The 12,752-nt window shown below is 50.6% G+C and overlaps 1 protein-coding gene and 2 pseudogenes across 1 annotated transcript in view; 2 read left to right on the top strand and 1 right to left on the bottom strand.

The window, feature by feature from the left end:
• The window catches only part of LOC116981584 (zinc finger protein 208-like), a 111,946-nt gene that overhangs the window by 36,944 nt on the left and 62,250 nt on the right, over window positions 1-12,752 (bottom strand). The window lies entirely within an intron of this gene.
• Window positions 1,994-3,388, top strand: LOC116981539 (annotated as a pseudogene).
• LOC116981543 lies at window positions 5,529-11,545 on the top strand (annotated as a pseudogene).

Here is a 12,752-nt window from a genome sequence, read left to right as displayed (position 1 = left end):
GATCAATGCGGGATGGAAAGGAGGGTCTCAGGATAAGGGAGTGGAGGGGGCGTACAAGAGAGAGAGAGGAAGGGGCAGAGGAGGTGGGAAGGAAGGTCAGCGCTCCTCAGACAACACTGGCATCATCACTGCCTTGTCCGTCCCTGTCCCTCGCCAAGTGCCGCTGCCGGGGGGGCAGTTGGGATCTCATTGCCACCGCCTCCCCTCCTCCGCCAGCGAACAGGAAGGTGCAGGGCCGAGCAGTGCAGATGCTTCAGACGGCGGAGGGGGGGGGGGTTTGTTTTGAAAGCACCATTGGCGGAGTGGCAGGCAGCGGCCGCAATCAGGCCGGGCGGGGGGTGGGAGGAGGAGGAGATGGAGCCGCTGCTGCTGCTGTGCGGGGCCCGTCATTTGCTCCGACCCTCCGTCACGCCACATTTAGCATCTTTCCCATGCATTACAGCCGTCGCCGACACAAAACGTCATGTTCCTTTTCTCCAGAGATGCTGCCTGACCCGCTAAGTTACTCCAGTTTTTTGTGACTATCTTCGGTATAAACCAGTATCTACAGTGCCAACCCCGGGCAAAATTACTCTGCGTTTAGGTTGCCCGGCGGCACTTTGGGTGGTCAGTGGCATCCGGGCATCCGCTAATTTCGAGCCCTGCCCTAGGTCGACATTTTTATTTATCATTTTTATTTCACAGTTCAGAACATCATAACTTTACAAAGATCAATCAATTGTAAAACAAAATTATCAGCCAGTGGTTAGCATTACGTTTCTTCCTTCAAAACCTTGCTATTATTGTGATGTTATTGGGAGGCAGATATGATCCCAGTGTGCTCGCTGCCTAGCTAGCATAAAACAAAGCGCGTGACTGGTCAATTGTCAACTCAATGTCAAATGTGCTTTTATTGGACAATTACTTCTAGGAACATTTGAAGTTTTTCTCCTATTTTAAAAATATGTGCAGGTTTTGTATTTTATAGACAATAGGTGCAGGAGTAGGCTATTTGGCCCTTCGAACCATGATTCAATGAGATCATGGCTGATCATCCACAATCAGTAACCCGTTTCTGCCTTCTCTCCATATCCCTTAAATCTGCTATCCCAAAGAGTTTTATCTAACTCTCTCTTGAAAGCATCCGGGGAAACAGCCTCCACTGCCGTCTGACGAGTTTCAGGTATGATTTCTATAATATTTTTGCACAATATGTTATAAATACAGGTAGATACATGATTTTGGAAGGAAATGAAACGAAAAAGCACCGCGGCACATGGTCTACAAATAAATGAGTTCTGTTGAGAACCCCTTGTCTCCGCATGCAATGTAGGCCACTCGGCCCATCTGGTCACTCACTGCCAGTCTTTCTCTTCTGTTGACTTCTCTGGAATGCTCTTGTATTTCTTCCTCCTCTGTTTACTCTGGGGAGGGAGGGTGAAAACTGCCATTGGTTTATGCGTAATATAGTTGGAATTTCCGCCGTGTTACATTGATTGCAGACTCTCCATATACAAGAACAAAGTGGCTGTTGTCCATTGGGAAACGTTGAGCTGGTGATTTCATATCCTGTCCATGGCGCTCGCTTTGCCCAGAAACCTCCGCGCCCCAGAACTCGCCCTATGTTGCAGGCGATACCAAGCGCGCAGGCGCGGAGAGCCCGGAAGTGTTGCGGCCAAGGCGCGCATGCGGTCCGTGGACAAAAGACTCCGGAGGATCGGCGGCGGGTAGGAGCGGGGATCCGGGCGCGGGATCAGTCAGCACCGAGGCCCGGCCTGAGGAGCGGCCCCCGGCTGCGGGGAGAATCGGTGCGGTCCCCGGCGGCGTGAGCGCATCGAATGCACGGATTGACCGGTGAGAGGAAGGGTCCCGACCCGGACAGATCTTTACCTGTTAATTTATGGTCAACTCTTTTTACAGGGTAGAAGAAGCAGAGGATTGATGTTCAGGAATCTCTAACTCGTTTATTTCACCGGCGCCTGAACGTGTGGGAGGATTCACTGCGTCAGCTGATCCGCCCGGACGCCAGACAGGTCACAGCATGGAGAAATTACTGGCCAGCTCTGAGTGTGGGCAGGGATTAAACCAATCTTCCCACCTGTTGACCCGACAGCAAGTTCACACTGTGGAGAAACCGTTTACCTGTCCCGATTGTGGGATGGGATTCACTCAATTGTCCCAACTGAAGAGGCACCAGTATATTCACACGGGGGAGAGGCCGTTCACCTGCTCTTCGTGTGGGAAGGGATTTACTCGTTCGTCTGACTTAGTGAGACACCAGCGAATTCACACGGGGGAGAACCGTTTGTCTGCTCTGAGTGTGGGAAGAGATTCATTGAATCATTTGAGTTGCAGAGACACCAGACAATTCACACTGGGGAGAGGCCGTTCACCTGCTCTGAATATGGGAAGGGATTTTCTCGTTCATCTCTGTTACTGAGACACCAGAGAATTCACACGGGGGAGAAGCCGTTTACCTGTCCCGATTGTGGGAAGGGATTCACTCAATCGTGCCAACTGAAGAGGCACCAACGTATTCTCACAGGGGAGAGGCCGTTCACCTGCTCTGAATGTGGGAAGGGATTCATTGAATCATTTGAGTTACAGAGACACCAGCAAATTCACACTGGAGAGAGGCCGTTCACCTGCTCTGAATGTGGGAAGAGATATGCTCGTTCATCTGACTTACTGAGACACCAGAAAATTCACACGGGGGAGAAGCCGTTCACCTGCTCTGAATGCGAGATGGGATTCACCCAATCTTGCCACCTGGTATTCCACCAGCGAGTTCACACTGCGGAGAAACCGTATGTCTGTACTGATTGTGGGAAGAGATTTGATCAAGCAAGGAGCCTGAAGACCCACCAGCGAGTTCACACCGGAGAGAGGCCATTCACCTGCTCCGAGTGTGGGAAGGGATTCACTCAAGCATGGAGCCTGAAGACCCATCAGCGAGATCACACCGGGGAGAAGCCGTTCATCTGCTCCGAGTGTGGGAAGGGATTCTCTCGCTCATCTGCGTTACTGAGACACCAGAAAATTCACTAGGGAGAGGCCGTTCACCTGCTCTGAGTGTGTGAAGAAATTAACTCAATCTTCTCACCTGAAGACCCACCAGCGAATTCACGCTGTGGAGAAAACAGTTGCCCCTCCCAACCATGGGTAGGGTTTCACCAGTAAGTAACCGAGTGACCCCCCCCCCCCCCCAGAGAATTCATGCTGGGGAGAGAGCATTCACCTGTTTAGTGTGTGGGCTGGGATTTACTCGAATATCTGAACAATTGACACACCAGCTCGTTCACACTGGGGGAGAACGTTTAAATAAGTTCCTGGTTTGTTTAGAGTTTAGTGATACAGTGCGGAAACAGGCCCTTCAGCCCACTGCGTCCGCGCTGTCCAGCAATTCCCACTTATTAACCATTGAAAGCATCCAGGGAACCAGCCTCCACCGCCAGGTCCCACATAGGAGATTAATGGGCAAAATTAGGGCACATGGTATTGGGGGTAGAGTCCTGACATGGATAGAGAAATCGTTGGCAGACAGGAAACAAAGAGTAGGGGTTAACGGGTCCCCTTCAGAATGGCAGGCAGTGACTAGTGGGGTATCGCAAGGATCGATGCTGGGACCGCAGCTATTTACAATATACATCAATGATTTCGAAGAAGGGATTCAAAGTAACATTAGCAAATTTGCAGATGACACAAAGCTGGGTGGAGGTGTGAACTGTGAGGAGAATGCTATGAGAATGCAGGGTGACTTGGACAGGTTGGGGGAGTGGGCAAGATGCATGGCAGATGAAGTTTAATGCGGATGAATGTGAGTTTACCCAGTTTGGTAGCAAAAACAGGAAGGCAGATTACTATCTAAATGGCGTCAAGTTGGGAAAAGGGGAAGTACAACGGGATCTGAGGGTCCTTATTCATCAGTCTATGAAGGTAAGATACATGTACAGCAGGCAGCGAAGAAAGCGAATGGCATGTTGGCCTTTATAACAAGAGAAATCGAATATAGGAGCAAAGAGGTCCTTCTGCAGTTGTACAGAGCCCTAGTAAGACCACACCTGGAGTATTGTGTGCAGTTTTGGTCCCATAATTTGAGGAAGGACATACTTGCTATTGAGGGAGTGCACCGTAGGTTTACAAGGTTAATTCCCAGGATGGCGGGACTGTCATATGCTGAGAGAATGGAGCGGCTGGGCTTGTACACTCTGGAGTTTAGAAGGATGAGAGAGGATCTCATTGAAACATATAAGATTTTTTAGGGTTTGGACATGCTAGAGGCAGAAAACATGTTCCCGATGTTGGGAGAGTCCAGAACCAGGGGCCACAGTTGAATAATAAGGAGTAAGTCATTTAGAACGGAGACGAGGAAACACTTTTTCTCACAGAGAGTTGAGAATCTGTGGAATTCTCTGCCTCAGCGGGTGGTGGAGGCAGGTTCTCTGGATGCTTTCAAGAGAGAGCTAGATAGGGCTCTTAAAAATAACGGAGTCAAGGGATATGGGGAGAAGGCAGGAACGGGGTACTGATTGGGGATGATCAGCCATGATCACATTGAATGGCGGTGCTGGCTCGAAGGGCCGAATGGTCTACTCCCGCACATATTATCTATTGCCCTCTGACGAGTTTCAGGTATGATTTCTATACTATTTTGTGTACATTTTTACACAATATGTAATAAATACAGGTAGATACGTGATTTGGGTCACAAAATGAGAGAAAAAAAGCATTTCTGCCCATGCTCTACAAATAAGTGAGTTCTGTTGTCAACCCCTTGTCTCGGCATGCAATGTAGGCCACTCGGCCCATCTGGTCACTCAGTGCCAGCCTTTCTCTTCTGTTGACCTCTCTGGAATGTTCTTGCATTTCTTCCTCCCCTGTTTACTCTGGAGAGGGAGGGAGAAAACTGCCATTGGTTCATGAGTAACATAGTTGGTTTTCCGGCACTTGTATGTGTAATGCTTCAAATATTTAATCGATAATGTTTTATTATTAATGTTTAATGTTTTATGTGTCATTCCTAACTGTCACTGTTGTCACTTGCGGGCAGAGCACCAAGGGAAATTCCTTGTTTATGATTTCTCAGCCAATAAACTTATTGAAACTCAAACTTCATTGGTTCGTGAGTCTGATAGTTCCAACAGTCGGCATTTGTAAGTGTAATGATTTTTACAAGTAATCGACGAGAGAGGTCGCAGTGTTACATTGACTGCAGACTCTCCACATACAAGGGCAAAGTGGCTGTTGTCCATTGGGGAACGTTGAGCCGGTGATTTCAGATCACGTCCATGGCGCCCCATTTACCCAGAACCCTCCGCGCCCCAGAACTCGCCCTATGTTGCAGGCGATACCAAGCGCGCAGGCGCGGAGATCCCGGAAGTGGTGCGGCCAAGGCGCGCATGCGGTCCGTGGACAAAAGACTCCGGAGGATCGGCGGCGGGTAGGAGCGGGGATCCGGGCGCGGGATCAGTCAACACCGATGCCCGGCCTGAGGAGCGGCCCCCGGCTGCGGGGAGAATCGGTGCGGTCCCCGGCGGCGTGATCGCATCGAATGCACGGATTGACCGGTGAGAGGAAGGGTCCCGACCCGGACAGATCTTTACCTGTTAATTTATGGTCAACTCTTTTTACAGGGTAGAAGAAGCAGAGGATTGATGTTCAGGAATCTCAAACTCGTTTATTTCACCGGAGCCTGAACGTGTGGGAGGATTCACTGCGTCAGCTGATCCGCCCGGACGCCAGACAGGTCACAGCATGGAGAAATTACTGGCCAGCTCTGAGTGTGGGCAGGGATTAAACCAATCTTCCCACCTGTTGACCCGTCAGCAAGTTCACACTGTGGAGAAACCGTTTACCTGTTCCGATTGTGGGATGGGATTCACTCAATTGTCCCAACTGAAGAGGCACCAGCGTATTCACACCGGGGAGAGACCGTTCACCTGCTCTTCGTGTGGGAAGGGATTTACTCGTTCGTCTGACTTAGTGAGACACCAGCGAATTCACACGGGGGAGAAGCCGTTTGTCTGCTCTGAATGTGGGAAGGGATTTTCTCGTTCATCTCTGTTACTGAGACACCAGCGAATTCACACGGGGGAGAAGCCGTTTGCCTGCTCTGAGTGTGGGAAGAGATTCATTGAATCATTTGAGTTGCAGAGACACCAGACAATTCACACTGGGGAGAGGCCGTTCACCTGCTCTGAATGTGGGAAGGGATTTTTTCGTTCATCTCTGTTACTGAGACACCAGAGAATTCACACGGGGGAGAAGCCGTTCACCTGCTCTGAATGCGAGATGGGATTCACCCAATCTTGCAACCTGTTATCCCACCAGCGAATTCACACTGCGGAGAAACCATTTGTCTGTACCGATTGTGGGAAGAGATTTAATCGAGCAAGCAACATGAAGACCCACCAGCGATTTCACACGGGGGAGAGGCCATTCACCTGCTCCGAGTGCGGGAAGGGATTCACTCAAACAAGCAGCCTGAAGATCCATCAGCGAATTCACACCGGAGAGAAGCCGTTCATCTGCTCCGAGTGTGGGAAGGGATTCTCTCACTCATCTGCATTACTGAGACACCAGAAAATTCACTGTGGAGAGTGACCGTTCACCTGCTCTGAGTGTGGGAAGGGATTCTCGCAGTCGTCTGCGTTACTGGGACACCAGAGAATTCACTAGGGAGAGGCCGTTCACCTGCTCCGAGTGTGGGAAGGGATTCACTCAATCTTCTCACCTGAAGACCCACCAGCGAATTCACGCTGTGGAAAAACCATTTGCCTCTCCCAACCATGGGTAGGGTTTCACCAGTAAGTCTAACCAGGTGACCCCCCCCTGAGAATTCATGCTGGGGAGAGAGCATTCACCTGCTTAGTGTGTGGGCTGGGATTTACTCGAATATCTGAACAATTGACACAACAGCTCGTTCACACTGGGGGAGAACGTTTAAATAAGTTTCTGGATTGTTTAGAGTTTAGAAATACAGTGCGGAAACAGGCCCTTCGGCCCACCGTGTCCGCGCCGACCAGCAATTCCCACTTATTAACACTATCCTACACCCACTAAGGACAATATTTACACAAGCCAATTAACCAGCAAACCTGTACGTCTTTGGAGTGTGGGAGGAAACGGAAGATCTCGGAGAAAACTCACGCAGATCACGGGGAGAACGAACAAACTCCGTAACTTTCTAGATCCATGTCTGGTATCTACTTGAAATTTGGCACAGATTTAGATAAAACATTGATAAGGAATTCATAATTCGTCAGTCCAAAAAGTTGCACACTAATTAATTAAGCTAATAGGAAAAAGTAACAGCGCCCTCTTGTGCTCAAATATATATAGCTGTACATGGGAACATTGAATATGGGGCTGCCGCAGATCTTGCGGCTCAGATCTGAAATGTCCTAATTCTTCAGGGAACGGGGGTTCCCCTCCTCCACTATAGATGAGGCTCGCACCAGGGTCTCTTCCATACCCCGCAACATTGCTCTCTCTCCCCATCCCCGCACTCGCAACAAGGGCAGAGTCCCCCTAGTCCTCACCTTTCACCCCACCCGCCGTCACATACAACAAATAATCCTCCTTCATTTTCGCCACCTCCAACTTGACCCCACCACTCGCCACATCTTCCCATCTCCCCCCATTCCGCGAAGACCACTCCCTCCGCAAATCCCTTGTCAGTTCTTCCCTTCCCTCCCATACCACCCCCTCCCCGGGCACTTTCCATTGCAACCACAACACCTGTCCCTTTACCTCCCCCCTCGATTCCATTCAAGGACCCAAGCAGTCGTTCCAGGTGCGACAGAGGGTCACCTGTATCCCCTCCAACCTCATCTACTGCATCCGTTGCTCTAGATGTCAGCTGATCTACATCGGTGAGACTAAGCGGAGGTTGGGCGATCGCTTCGCCGAACACCTCCGCTCGGTCCGCAAGAACCTACCTGACCTCCCGGAGGCTCAGCACTTCAACTCCCCCTCCCATTCCCAATCCGACCTCTCTGTCCTGGGTCTCCTCTATTGCCAGAGTGAGCAACACCGGAAATTGGAGGAACAGCACCTCATATTTCGCTTGGGGAGTCTGCATCCTGCGGGCATGAACATCGAATTCTCAAAATTTTGTTAGCCCTTGCTGTCTCCTCCCCTTCCTCAGCCCTCGGGCTCCTCCTCCTTTTTCCTTCCTTCTCCCCGCCACCCCCTATCAGTCTGAAGAAGGGTTTCGGCCCGAAACGTTACCTATTTCCTTCGCTCCATAGATGCTGCTGCACCCGCTGAGTTTCTCCAGCATTTTTGTGTACATTCAGATTAGATGTATGTGTTGTGAGCAGCTATGAAGATAACCAGTTTGTTAGCACCAAATTAAAAAAAAATTGTTGATAAATGCTTTTTCCATCCCACCAGAATTAATGTTAAAATTTCAACTGAAATATCTCCTGACCAAATTTGTGATATATATGACCGACCGTAGAAGTAAAACCTGGATAAATCCAACGTGTAGTTGTGAATGTTGCTCATCAAAATAAGAGTACTGATACTCCATATTAAGAGCATTGATTTGCCGTTAAAATGAATTCTGTAATAACGTGTCAACGGTAGCAGTGACAGCGGTTTTAATGTTTCACGTGTTCACAACTTAATTAATCCATCTTTTTGGATTAAATAATAACATTGGGAATTAAAACATATTTGATTGCATTCCGTTATAGTCATAGTCAATGTTCGCTCTGAAGACATTTCCAGCACAATAGCGTCAGGAGGGAAGTGTGGATCAGTGCAGGATGGCGGGGGGGGGGGGGGGATTTAGAAGGCAATCGGTGTGGAATGGATGGATTGAGGCACGGGAGTTAGTGCGTGTTGGTTGGAGTAGGTAAAATTGTGAGGGGAGAGCGCGGAGGGATGTCAGTGGGGTTGAATGGGGGGATCTGTGCAGGGTGGATGGGGGGTGCAGTGCAGGATGAAGGGGGGGAGCAGTGCAGGATGGAAGGGAAGGGGGGACAGTACAGGATGAATTGGGGGACCAATGTAGGATTGATAGGGAGTGGCAGGAGAATCAATGCGAGATGGATAGGGAGATCAGTGCACGATGAATAGATGGGGGGGGGGGGGTAGATGAGGGGAGCACACGAGATGTCAGTGAGGACTGAATAGAGGCAGGAATGGGGATCAATGCGGGATGGAAAGGAGGGTCTCAGGATAAGGGGGGTGGAGGGGGCGTACAAGAGAGAGAGAGGAAGGGGCAGAGGAGGTGGGAAGGAAGGTAAGCGCTCCTCAGACAACACTGGCATCATCACTGCCTTGTCCGTCCCTGTCCCTCGCCAAGTGCCGCTGCCGGGGGGGCAGTTGGGATCTCATCGCCACCGCCTCCCCTCCTCCGCCAGCCAACAGGAAGGTGCAGGGCCGAGCAGTGCAGATGCTTCAGACGGCGGAAGGGGGGGGGGGGTTTGAAAGCACCGTTGGCGGAGTGGCAGGCAGCGGCCGCAATTAGGCCGGGCGGTGGGTGGGAGGAGGAGGAGATGGAGCCGCTGCTGCTGCTGTGCGGGGCCCGTCATTTGCTCCGACCCTCCGTCACGCCACATTTAGCATCTTTCCCATGCATTACAGCCGTCGCCGACACAAAACGTCATGTTCCTTTTCTCCAGAGATGCTGCCTGACCCTCTGAGTTACTCCAGTTTTTTGTGACTATCTTCGGTATAAACCAGTATCTGCAGTGCCAACCCCGGGCAAAATTGCTCTGCGTTTAGGTTGCCCGGCGGCACTTTGGGTGGTCAGTGGCATCCGGGCAACCGCTAATTTCGAGCCCTGCCCTAGATCGACATTTTTATTTATCATTTTTATTTCACAGTTCAGAACATCATAACTTTACAAAGATCAATCAATTGTAAAACAAAATTATCAGCCAGTGGTTAGCATTACCTTTCTTCCTTCAAAACCTTGCTATTATTGTGATGTTATTGGGAGGCAGATATGATCCCAGTGTGCTCGCTGCCTAGCTAGCATAAAACAAAGCGCGTGACTGGTCAATTGTCAACTCAATGTCAAATGTGCTTTTATTGGACAATTACTTCTAGGAACATTTGAAGTTTTTCTCATATTTTAAAAATATGTGCAGGTTTTGTTCTTTATAGACAATAGTAGGCTATTTGGCCCTTCGAACCATGATTCAATGAGATCATGGCTGATCATCCACAGTCAGTAACCCGTTCCTGCCATATCCCTTAAATCTGCTATCCCGAAGAGTTTTATCTAACTCTCTCTTGAAAGCATCCGGGGAACCAGCCTCCACTGCCCTCTGACGAGTTTCAGGTATGATTTCTATAATATTTTTGCACAATATGTTATAAATACAGGTAGATACATGATTTTGGTCGCGGGTCCCTGGAGGGAGACCGCTTTTCGGGGCTTCCGCAGCGGCGACTTCTCCCGCCCGAGTTGCGGGGTTGAAGAGCACCTGGAGCGGGGCCTTACAGCACCGCCCCGCGCGGCTTGGAATGGCTGCGGGCTGCGAGCGCACGCCGGGGGCTCTAACACCAAGACCCGGTGTGCGACCTTGCATTACCCGGCGTGGCGTTAATGGCCACGGGACAATCGCCATCGCCCGCCGGGGGCTTTGACTCTGACATCGGGGGGGAGAGTGCAGTGGAGAGAGAAGTTTTTTTGGCCTTCCATCACAGCAATGTGATGGATGTTTATGTAAATTATGTTGTGTCTTGGGTCTATTTGTTTGTAATGTATGGCTGCAGAAACGGCATTTCGTTTGGACCTCAAGGGGTCCAAATGACAATAAATTGAATTGTATTGTATAAAATGAAACGAAAAAGCACCGCGGCACATGGTCTACAAATAAATGAGTTCTGTTGAGAACCCCTTGTCTCCGCATGCAATGTAGGCCACTCGGCCCATCTGGTCACTCACTGCCAGTCTTTCTCTTCTGTTGACTTCTCTGGAATGCGCTTGTATTTCTTCCTCCTCCGTTTACTCTGGGGAGGGAGGGTGAAAACTGCCATTGGTTTATGCGTAACATAGTTGGAATTTCCGCCGTGTTACATTGATTGCAGACTCTCCACATACAAGAACAAAGTGGCTGTTGTCCATTGGGGAACGTTGAGCCGGTGATTTCATATCCTGTCCATGGCGCTCGCTTTGCCCAGAAACCTCCGCGCCCCAGAACTCGCCCTATGTTGCAGGCGATACCAAGCGCGGAGAGCCCGGAAGTGGTGCGGCCAAGGCGCGCATGCGGTCCGTGGACAAAAGACTCCGGAGGATCGGCGGCGGGTAGGAGCGGGGATCCGGGCGCGGGATCAGTCAGCACCGATGCCCGGCCTGAGGAGCGGCCCCCGGCTGCGGGGAGAATCGGTGCGGTCCCCGGCGGCGTGAGCGCATCGAATGCACGGATTGACCGGTGAGAGGAAGGGTCCCGACCCGGACAGATCTTTACCCGTTAATTTATGGTCAACTCTTTTTACAGGGTAGAAGAAGCAGAGGATTGATGTTCAGGAATCTCTAACTCGTTTATTTCACCGGCGCCTGAACGTGTGGGAGGATTCACTGCGTCAGCTGATCCGCCCGGACGCCAGACAGGTCACAGCATGGAGACATTACTGGCCAGCTCTGAGTGTGGGCAGGGATTAAACCAATCTTCCCACCTGTTGACCCGACAGCAAGTTCACACTGTGGAGAAACCGTTTACCTGTCCCGATTGTGGGATGGGATTCACTCAATTGTCCCAACTGAAGAGGCACCAACGTATTCACACAGGGGAGAGGCCGTTCACCTGCTCTGAATGAGGGAAGGGATTCTTTGACTCATTTGAGTTACAGAGACACCAGCAAATTCACACTGGAGAGAGGCCGTTCACCTGCTCTGAATGTGGGAAGAGATATGCTCGTTCATCTGACTTACTGAGACACCAGAAAATTCACACGGGGGAGAAGCCGTTTGTGTGCACTGAGTGCGCTAAGGGATTCATTGAATCATTTGTGTTACTGAGACACCAGACAATTCACACTGGAGAGAGGTCGTTCACCTGCTCTGAATATGGGAGGGGATATACATGTTCATCTCCGTCACTGAGACACCAGAGAATTCACACGGCGGACAGGCCATTCACCTGCTCCAAATGCGATAAGCGATTCGGCCAATCTTCCCATCTGGTGTCCCACCAGCGAGTTCACACTGCGGAGAAACCATTTGTCTGTCCCGATTGCGGGAAGGGATTTAATCGAGCAAGGAACCTGAAGACCCACCAGCGAATTCACACAGGGGAGAGGCCGTTCACCTGCTCAGAATGTGGGAAGGGATTTACTTGTTCATCTTCGTTACTCAGACACCAGAGAATTCACACCGGGGAGAGGCCGTTCACCTGCTCCGAGTGTGGGAAGGGATTCACTCAAACAGGCACCCTGAAGAACCATCAGCGAATTCACACCGGAGAGAAGCCGTTCACCTGCTCTGAGTGTGGGCAGGGATTCTCTCAGTCATCTGCGTTACTGGGACACCAGATAATTCATTAGGGAGAGGCCGTTCACCGGCTGTGAGTGTGGAAAGAAATTCACTCAATCTTCTAACCTGAAGACCCACCAGCGAATTCACGCTGTGGAGAAACCATTTGCTTCTCCCAACTATGGATCGTGTTTCACCAGTAAGTCCAACCGGGTGACCCCCCCCCAGAGAATCCATGCTGGGGAGAGACCATTTACCTGTTTAGTGTGTGGGCTGGGATTGACTCGAATATCTGAACAATTGATACACCAGCTCATTCACACTGGGGGAGAAAGGT

The sequence above is a fragment of the Amblyraja radiata genome, chromosome 15 (genome assembly GCF_010909765.2).
Source record: "Amblyraja radiata isolate CabotCenter1 chromosome 15, sAmbRad1.1.pri, whole genome shotgun sequence".
NCBI lineage: Eukaryota > Metazoa > Chordata > Chondrichthyes > Rajiformes > Rajidae > Amblyraja > Amblyraja radiata.
Note: the sequence above shows the minus strand (reverse complement) of the source record. Positions and strands in the feature narration are given on the sequence as shown.